At 35.4% G+C, this 10,000-nt stretch overlaps 1 protein-coding gene across 4 annotated transcripts in view; it reads right to left on the bottom strand.

The window, feature by feature from the left end:
• LOC144977179 (sodium-dependent noradrenaline transporter-like) overlaps positions 1–10,000 on the bottom strand; it is a 212,076-nt gene that overhangs the window by 93,110 nt on the left and 108,966 nt on the right. The window contains exon 1 of one of the 4 annotated variants that reach the window (XM_078922096.1): positions 4,610–4,933. The exons of the other annotated variants lie outside the window; for them this stretch is intronic. The gene's annotated coding sequence lies outside the window, so the exon portion shown is untranslated. Of the gene's footprint in view, positions 1–4,609; positions 4,934–10,000 lie in introns of those variants that run through there. 4 annotated transcript variants of the gene reach the window in all.

Raw genomic sequence — 10,000 nt, 5'->3', positions numbered from 1 at the left:
ATTGGTAAACAACGTTGTCTGTGTAACTTGGTACATCCTCTGTTGATTTTTCTGTGTGGCCCAACATGAAGTGTAAGCCACTACAGCCTCTGAATCGTAACACAGCAACATACAGTTGTCCGTGTGTGAAAACAGGTTGTGGTAAGAAAATCAACTGCGAAAATAAACCTGAAGTAGCAGACGTGAGCAGAGTTGAAAGACGATCCTGGGGATGCTTTCCGAAAGCTCCGACAAAAGGAAACAACTGAATTAATATTCCCACAACTTACCCCAAGAAAAAATAAAACCTTTTACCTTTAACTAAGCCTAATAGTAATAGGAAAAACAAACACCCTAGCACCTTTGCTAAGACTTATGGCTAACCCTAGTAAGAAAAAAATCCTCCGATCTCGAGCTAACCCTAATAGAAAAAAAATAAAAACCCATCGGACTGCTCTGCAGTTACTTTTCAATACTTCAAAAATCAAAACAATAGTAAAATTAGGAAATTTCAAACTTTCAGAAATCTATCAAGGTTTGTTCTACAGTTTTTAAAATGCTTCTATATGATGACAAATTGAATAAACAAACGCCTGACAAAAGATCAACGGTGAAAATACAAATTGAAAGAATACTGGGGATGAAGGAGCTTTCGGAATGTCCTCCCTATGCTGGGATCGAGAACTTACCTTACAGTACAGTAGTACAGTACTCTGGTGATCATGTTTTGATTGGTGATTGGTAAAATTCAAAACTAAGTAATATACACTGATCTAACTTACATGAAAGAAAATGGGTGTCTTGACCACTATAATCCTGAGGTCAAATGAAAATCTGAAGCAGACGCGAACAGTATCAAGTATTCCATCATAATAATATGTCTAATTTTGGTTTGTTCGGGCTAGAAGCTAGACAGATACAATGGGTACGATCTATATTACATTTTCATGTGCTCCAGGTCATTGGTCACATTGCAAAGTGTGCTCAAAATGACCCACATAGAGAAAAGTGTTCACATTTTAAGAATAACCAACGTTACGATTGGTCACTTTGCTCAGCATGATACATGGGTATGTTTACAACGTTCATAAACAAAACAGCCTGTTTAGATACATTGAGAAAACTTCAACCGTTGTACAGCAAAAATTCATGTGATCGATGAATAAGTAGGACGAAAACATGAATATAGATCGCTCTCATTGACAGTTTGCCGATGACGTATAACTAAATATTTCCTAGGGCTATAATTATCATAAAGATGATATAAAAACGACAGTAATATTAGCAGTAATATTAGTTGATGTTGTTAATCGGTGAAACTTATTTAAAATTTCTGTAAATCCGAATACCTTAATGTGCTCAAGTGAATAATATCATTACGAATGCCACGATTTGCTGAAACAAGCCAATCGGACAGCTCCTCACTCAGGAATTTCTGTATTGATGTTTATACTGGACAGATAGAGTTGAGGGTGTGACCACAAGTTAAACCTGGGTATAATCCACCCGAAACCATCACATTGAAAGCATAAAAGGGGCAAGAATAATACTTGATGTCATAAATAGATGAAAACTGTTGAAAACTTAGTGTAGATCTGAAATCCTTAAAGTCATTAAGTGAATACAAATAAATAATAATGTGAAATTGAATGTAAGCTTCAATTTAATTACAGAAACAGATCAAATGAACGTTTCGGGTTTCCCCTTTATCAACAAAACAGGATGAATGAAACGCCACGTATTGTTTCGATTACCCCAAGTGTTTACAAAGGACGTTTTGGGGTTTGACAAAGAAAACGGAAGTTAACAATTTTGTGGATTCTTTTGAATAACCCTAATTATAATCAGCCAAACCGTGAGACGTCAGAAATCACGCACTCGATTAGGCCTCATGTTTTTGATTGGTGTATAAAGTAATCAGAATTTGAATAGGACTTTGACAAGATAAATGGAAATATGCTGTTATTTAAAAATGACAATTCCAATGTTGTTGGTAAAATTGTAAAGCAGTGGGAGGCCTCAAAATAGGGACATTTTTTTCTGCGCCTCATAAATATTGTTCTCAATAAAACACATAAACTTTATCCAAGATATATTTTTTTACTCAATGATCTTTTACTTGGACTTGAAGCATCCACACCATCCCGACATAATGCCTTTTTGAGGCAGTTTTCACATGGGTACAGACAAAACAAACCTATACAGGAGGTTCTAACTGACTTAAATGTCATTGAACGGATTAAAATGTGTATCGTATGTGCGTGAAGGTGATGGTAGAAGACATTTAAATTTATACATTTTTGAAAAGTTCTAAATATTTAAAACTTAGAACGGCCTCGTAGGTACACTCTTTTCATCTATATAATCATTAGTGTGCGTGCATGCGTGTGTGTGTGTGTGTGTGTGTGTGTGTGTGTGTGTGTGTGTCGGGTGCGAGAAAAAGACTGGATAAGGGAGCGTTCACATATTACGTCATCAGCTAGGGGGGGAGGGGGGGTCTACCAAATGTTGACATGTGTTGACATGGGGGGGGGGGGGGGGGGTCAGACCCAAGATGATGTCATCAAAACATAGGCAAATTAAGCCTATTTCAAAGTTTGTTCCTTTCAAAACAGCTAAAGATAAATTGCTATGATGAGTATTGCCCATCTCTCAAGAAACAAGATGGGAAAGGGGTATCACTTCTCAAAAGGCGAACTTGCCCTAAATGTTCATTGTATCACTCCTCGACCACAGCAATGAAAGACCATTCACGAAAATGCGGCATACAAGAAGAACAGCAAATGGGAGAAAATGATGACGATGAAGATGAAATTGATGATACTATTTATAGTACATTGCCAGAGGCCCAAGGCAGAAACATTTTTGAATCAATTAATTTTATGTTTGGAAATTGAAACAGAAATTCATTCCACAAAAAGACTAATATGCTATAAAATAATTTGCCTCCTATACTATTTTAAATTACACTTTCTGAATTTTTTTAAATAGCACCTGCACCAAGTAGCCTAATTTAAATAATGTTTGTTAGATTTTATCTTTGCAAATTTAAATTTTATGTCCCCATTGTATCGTAAAACATAAATTATAAACAGTTTCTGAAATTAATAAAATGTCTGAATGTGTTTTATCAAACGTTGATAATCAATGTTTATGGTTTGAAAAACGAATAATAAATATTGTGAAATTAAAATTATCTTTTAGTTTTTATTAAATTAGATGACGTCATCATCTGTTGGGGGGGGGGGGGTCAGGTCAATGATGACAAGTGATGATTTGGGGGAGGGGGGGGGGGGTCTAAAAAGGGCAAATTTTTGATGACGTAATATGTGAACGCTCCCTAAGGTTAGAAGCCTGTAGTCGCAAGACTATAAGCGATGCAAGTCTGAACTTTTACCGCAATCAAACCAATTTATTAAAAATTATGTGCACAATTTTTCAGAAAAATATGTTTAAAATGGTTTCAATAAACGCACCGCATATTTGCCATATTGAAGATTTGGGACGTAATCTGTAGATCTCTAATTCTGCTTATGACGTTAGGTAGCCCTTTTCCCCGTGATTCAATTGACTTTCTAACGTCTTGAACTTGAAAAGTGATTTAATTCCATGAATTTTAAACTTAATTTATGACTAATTGGAGACCATTTGTCTTTAAAATAAATCAAATATGATTTCTGCCTTGTATTGAAATAACATTGTTTGAAGAAAAATTATTCCACGTTTTATCCCGATCAGTCATTTGGTTTTCAACAAGAGGGGACAACTTCCTACACTAGTCACAACAGCACTTTTTCCATCTTTATTTTTCTGCGAACACACCAATATGGATACATTTCATACTGATTGAGTGAAATAGAAAAAAGGAAAATGTTCCCATCGTCGATGTTTTGTTTTTTTTGTTTTTAAGGGTTTTATGGCGCTTGCAACACATTAAGGTCATATCAGCGCCAGTAAAAAGGAAGAGAATAGGATAGTAAAAAGTTCTAGAAGTACAATTAAAGCACAAAAGAAAAGGTAAGACAAAGGGGAACGGGTTCAAATAGGGAACATGTAGATTCCAAGAGCACACCGTTAAAGTACTTAGTTTGAGATCACCTAAAAGTCTCATCCAGACACAAGCACAGGTCCCAACTAAGAGGAATACACTCAAATGTTTACCAATCATATAATATACAGGAAACAATTGGAAAACAGGTATGGGGGGATGGAAGACACAGCATGTACCTCCCTGCCCACTATGGGAGGTCAGGATCCCCACCCAGTTCCCATCGTCGAGGATCCCGAAACTTCGTTTGAGGCGACCTCATATACTCCGATACAGGTTGTCTGTAAATAGCTCTTAAAATGTTAATTCTATTAGGTTATTGTAAGAAGCCAGGTACCCATTCATTAACATTTGAAATTTATGAATTTAGAGAAGTTGACGAAGTTTTTAATGATAGAGAAAACAATAAAAACAAAAATTTGTATACCCTGGCTGGGTATTTTTCTCTTTTACCAAGTTTCATTGATGCATAAAATTGAGTCACGAATTCCCTAAAAAATAAAAAAGATTGATCGTAGATATAAAATGATTGTATTAGATATGATTTTTTGACTTTTTAGTTAGGTAAACATGCATACTCACTCGAATGAAAGTCAGACACAAATGCAGAAATCCACTGTCATGCTGTTAAACTTACAGGGTTGATAATGTCAATTCATTCTAATTCTTTTTAAAAATCTCTAGAAGGTCCTGTTTGATTGTCACGAGTTGTCCTTTGTCTTGCAATGAATAGATACGATAACAATAAATAGTAAGGCAATATTTGTTTACAAACGTTCACATCTCCTCACCACGTGTTGATCCGTTGTGTTTATAACCTTTCCAGAAATTGATGATACTTTTTTACTAGCGATACAAAACATTATCTAAAGGGAGCGCTTTCGTTTATACAACCAGGACTATTAAATGGATGAGAGTCATAGACACTCCTAAGAAAATAATGTCAATGTTTTAACAATAGAAAAAAAAAAGAATTATCACAACGTACTTCGGACTTCTAGTACATTTGCTAAAGTTAATTCCAGATTTCTTTTAAATGCAGGTTATCCATAAAGTCTTCCCTGATTTATAAGACTTATTCTTGAACCGATTTGTATATACACACACACACACACGCACACATACATACACACGTATATATATATATATATATATATATATATATATATATATATATATATATATATATATATATATAGACATCTGGTTTTTACCATCTTCTAGAGAAAAGCCATACATTTATACCTATTAGCCATATACCCATATTACATCACCAAAATTACCAATATCAACATGAACTTAAAAGACCTCATCATACTCTTCTTGGGAACAGCAACAGTGCGATAAAATCACTTGGAAAAATAATGTCTTTAAGTTCAAGTAGATTTTTGTTAAATTTGGTGATGTATTGTGGGTTGATGACTAGTGGGCATAAAAATATGGCTTTTCCTTAGAAAAAATATGGCGAAAACCAGATGCAAATATCTATTAGACTCTAGAATACTGAGTGTTTGAAATCAGGGAAAGACTTTATGGGCAGCCTGTATTGTCAGAAATTTAATTGTGAATCTAATCGTGAATATAATTGTGAGATAAAATTGGAAGTTCCCGACAGGTTAAAGAGAAGATCATTACCTTATCGTCTACAGCAATGGCACTTTGTTCAAAGCATACAATATATTTATCTTCTTTTTTTTCTTCCTCTTCTTCTTCTTTTTTATGAAGAAAACTCCAGTTTGAGAAACAAACTACACCAATCTACATCGTTTTAAAAGAAATAAGCCCAAATATCTCTCTCTTTCTCTCTCACTCTATCTCTCTCTCTCTCTCTCTCTCTCTCTCTCTATCTCTCTCTCTCTCCCTCTCTTCCTTATTAGTATAATGTGTCAAATGACTTATTAATTTACTTTTTTATTCAATTATTTATTTGTTAACTTGTTTGTTTGTTTGTTTTTTGTTGTTGGTTGTTGTTTTTTTTTTTGGGTTTTTTTATGAGTTTAACTTCGCCACTAGCACTAACACCCGTTTCTCCATTCTTTGTCATTAATTTAAGGTGTCTTGTCATTTCCTTACACATGAGAAAAATGGACAGTACCAAAAGTTAATATAAAATCACAAGAATACAACTTTTTTTAAACTACACTTGAAACCGAATTATGAATTAACTTCGTCGATCTATCGTTATTTGGCATTGCCAACAATGTTCAACTCACGCCTCAAAGCCGACGAAAAATTTAGATCAAGCGACTGGTACCATTTGGAGAAAGTATGTGTGATCACATGACCCTACTCATGATAGCACCACATGATTGGTTGGAGTCAGGAGATCAGGTCTACTAAAACCCCAGGCTGTTTGCAAACAAAAACAACTCACTCACTTTCCCCCGAGCGAACCCCCAACGACAGCTGAATGACCCATCTCATCTTCTCACGCTCAATTTCCCGTCCTCCCCCTCCCCCCCCCTCTCTCTCTCTCTCTCTCTCTCTCTCTCTCTCTCTCTCTCTCTCTCTCTCTCTCTCTAATATTATTGTTGATGCCAGGGGCTAATCATGGTTAAAGGTTTTTACAATATATTTGATCGTTATCACGACTTCTTTAATTATATCACCGTTGGCTGTTGTATCGATATTGGGACCAACGTATATCATCCATTCAAAGCACTATTTCAGTCACTTTCAGAGTTTTTCCCCCTTTTATTATATAACCAGCCACCTCAATCTGATCTTATGTCGGGGAGAACCTATTACCAAATATAAGATTGAAGGTAAAAGTTGTCAAAATGACAAGATGTAAGACGTTTGCAGTCATTAAATCATTGGCAATCATTATCCAAACAAACAAAAATAATAATAAAATAAATAGATAAATAGATAATAAAATTTTTAAAATGTCGAAACCGCTAAATTGAACAACGCTTTTCATAGAAACTGTTTCAATTAAGCGAGGTTGAAAAAAAGGTCATTCCACTGATTGTCTCAGAACTACCGTGTCCCAAAAATGTATACACATATTACACAACTGGAAACCAGTTGTTTATTATTAGGTGCAAGAATTTACAATCATCAGTCTATCGTTTAGTTGTTCTCAAAATATTGTACGTTGTGATTCAGATACACCGGTATTGCAAAGCATTGTTAAAAACTACATCGAATGATGAATTCCTTTGATATTTATGTACATTCGCGTTCAATGATTGCTCTAACTCAGCGACTGTCGTAGGTTCCATTGGGTAGATTTTGTCCTTTAGGTATTCCTGTAATAATGAACTCTAGTTGTGTGAGGTCTGGAGAACGTAAAGGATATTAAAGAAAACCCTTCAGTCCGACCACCAGTTTAGCAAGATCTTACTGGGGAGACTTAGAATCCAGTTATCTTTATCTCATTTCTTTGACCTTATAAACTTGATCTCTCCTTGATGAGGTCAAACAAATTAGATAAAAGAAACTGGGGTTTAAGTCTCCCCATAAAACAGTGTACATGTAACACGTAGGACGCCCACAGAGTCATTTTAGAAAATCTATTATTTTTTAAAAAGTTGGGCATCAAATTGTTCCTAATTGCCAATGTGAAATTTATGCCATCGAGGACAGAATTTCTGGCAAATCTAAAAATCATAAAACTATATTTTACAGATTGACATACGAGTAACTTGCAAACCTTCTTATATATTTCAGGCCAAATAATTCTATCATCCATTGACTCATATTAATACGAAGAAAATCTGCTAGGTCCTTTTCGACGTCGTTGATAATATAATTTTTTCTACGCAATTCTAGAAAATCCGCAACAACATTGATTACGTAATATTAAACCTCTCTTGATACTCTCAAATAGTAATGCTCTATCTATTCTTTTTAAAAATAGAGTTGGCTGTCAACAGTGTTCCCTAAAACCAATGTTTAATGATTATAATCGATCACAGAATAACCGGCAAATCTAAAAATGATAAAAGTCTGCTAGACCATAATCATTAGTCCTTTTTTTAAAAAAATTTGGCGACTAGACCGTAATTCCCGATCCTTAATTTGATTTTGCCTTGGACTATCTGGCCAGTTTCTATTAAGAGGCAGATAGTCTTTTACTGATGAAGTGGCAGATTGGCTTTTTACCTGCAAAAGTAGCATGTTCACTGTATTCGTTTAGCTTAAGCTTTGCAAAACGTTTCCTCACGGATTTTAATCATTAAGGGAACAAGCACATATGGGTAAAGTTATCTTATTTTATCTGTCCAATCAGAAGAATATGGTTTAGGTTATGGTTGAATTCAATTTATTTTATCTGTCCAACTGGAAGAAACGTTTGTCAAACAGAATTTCGTTTTATTCCATTTTTGTTGTCGGAAATTTTATGTAAGTGTTGTGCATTTAAATCAATACTTTTTACCATTGTATTTAGTTTTGGTAGATCGATATTACATAAGAGTAACTAGAGTTCTGACGGCCTACTAATTATCTGTCTGTCACTGTCACTGACTTAGCCCGTGGTGTTCGGTTCATTTTAATTTTAGTTTTAAGAATTTAGTTTGTCTTTACACATGGACTATTATATGTTGCTGCATCACGGGTTGGGAACTACAGTGGCTTAAATTTCATGTCGGCCATACTGATATATCATCAAGGCAAGCATCAGAGGATCGACCATGTTTCACAGACAATGTCGTTTGCAAATCTGCCCTCAGATATTGATAGTGTAAGCAAAGAAAAGCAATGAAAATTTACTCTTTCCCTTACAATTGCTGGCTAAAAACAATTATTGCAATTTGGTACTTTGTTATCATTGCATTGTTTGTTGGGGTTTACGGCACAAGTGCACAATTGAGGAGGAAAATAAGTCACGAGGAGAGAGGCGGAGGAAGCGAGAGAGAGAGAAAGAGAAAGAGAAAGAGAGAGAGAGAGAGAGAGAGAGAGAGAGAGAGAGAGGGGGGGGGGTTGAGAGATAGACAGAGAGAGAGAGAGAGAGAGAGAGAGAGAGAGAGAGAGAGGAGAGGGATTAGAGATAGTGCTTTGATAAAATGAGGTCAATATTTATGTTGTGCGTGACTAACAGACCAAAGCATCAAGCACAATTTTGTAAAACGACAATCATCATAATCATTAAAAGAAATAGTAAACTGTTCACACGGGCTCATTGTCTCTCATATTTTATTAATTTTCAAAATCATTATAAAATACTTAAGATTAATTCCGGTCATACTTAGAATCGTTGATCTCCTAGGTAAAGTAAACAAAACATTGAATTGATCCTGTTTTAAACTTTCAATTAACTCTGGAAACATTAAAACATTTGGAAAGAACACCAGTGCTTCAAATATCGATTTAATTGACCATCATGTTGGCAAAAACTCTTAAACCTGGGACCTCGCGATAGCTTTTGCCAAGATGAGAGTCAATTAAGCCGTTTGTTATTTGAAGGACGAGTTTTCTGGTCAAATTTTAACGGCAGTTAATAGGCCAACCTCCTTTTCATCAAGATAAACATCTGAAAAAGTGTGAATTATGAGACAGTGGGAGACAAAGCAAGAAAGAAAAATACAAGAAAAAAAACATCCCAGAAAATCACCCTGCCTCGACCAGGAATCGAACTCCATGACCTCCTGGACACTGATCGGACTTTCTACCGTGACCCAACAGGGGCTACCCGATAGTTAGGACGATTTAGTGCCTACACTCTTCACAAGGGTGTGCGTTCCCGCTCTGAATCGTGGCTGCGTTACAAAACACAAACATTTTGACCAAGAGAGCAGGCCTAGCGATGTGACCAGGGCTCACAAAAAACAACAACCCTCAAATCGTATCAGAATGAATGTAATCTAGGTGAAAATAAAACATCACTGATTGATTGGGAACCAATGGGCGAAAGGTTTCTGAAAGCAGATTAGATTCAAAGTAGACAAAACTTTGTCATTGTTTATTACGCTCCTAAAGAAGACAAGGAAGAGAAATGTGACTTTAAGGAAAGAATAAACACTATTG

The sequence above is a fragment of the Berghia stephanieae genome, chromosome 7 (assembly GCF_034508935.2).
Source record: "Berghia stephanieae isolate SIO BIC M18660-M18661 chromosome 7, UCSD_Bste_1.3, whole genome shotgun sequence".
NCBI lineage: Eukaryota > Metazoa > Mollusca > Gastropoda > Nudibranchia > Aeolidiidae > Berghia > Berghia stephanieae.
Note: the sequence above shows the minus strand (reverse complement) of the source record. Positions and strands in the feature narration are given on the sequence as shown.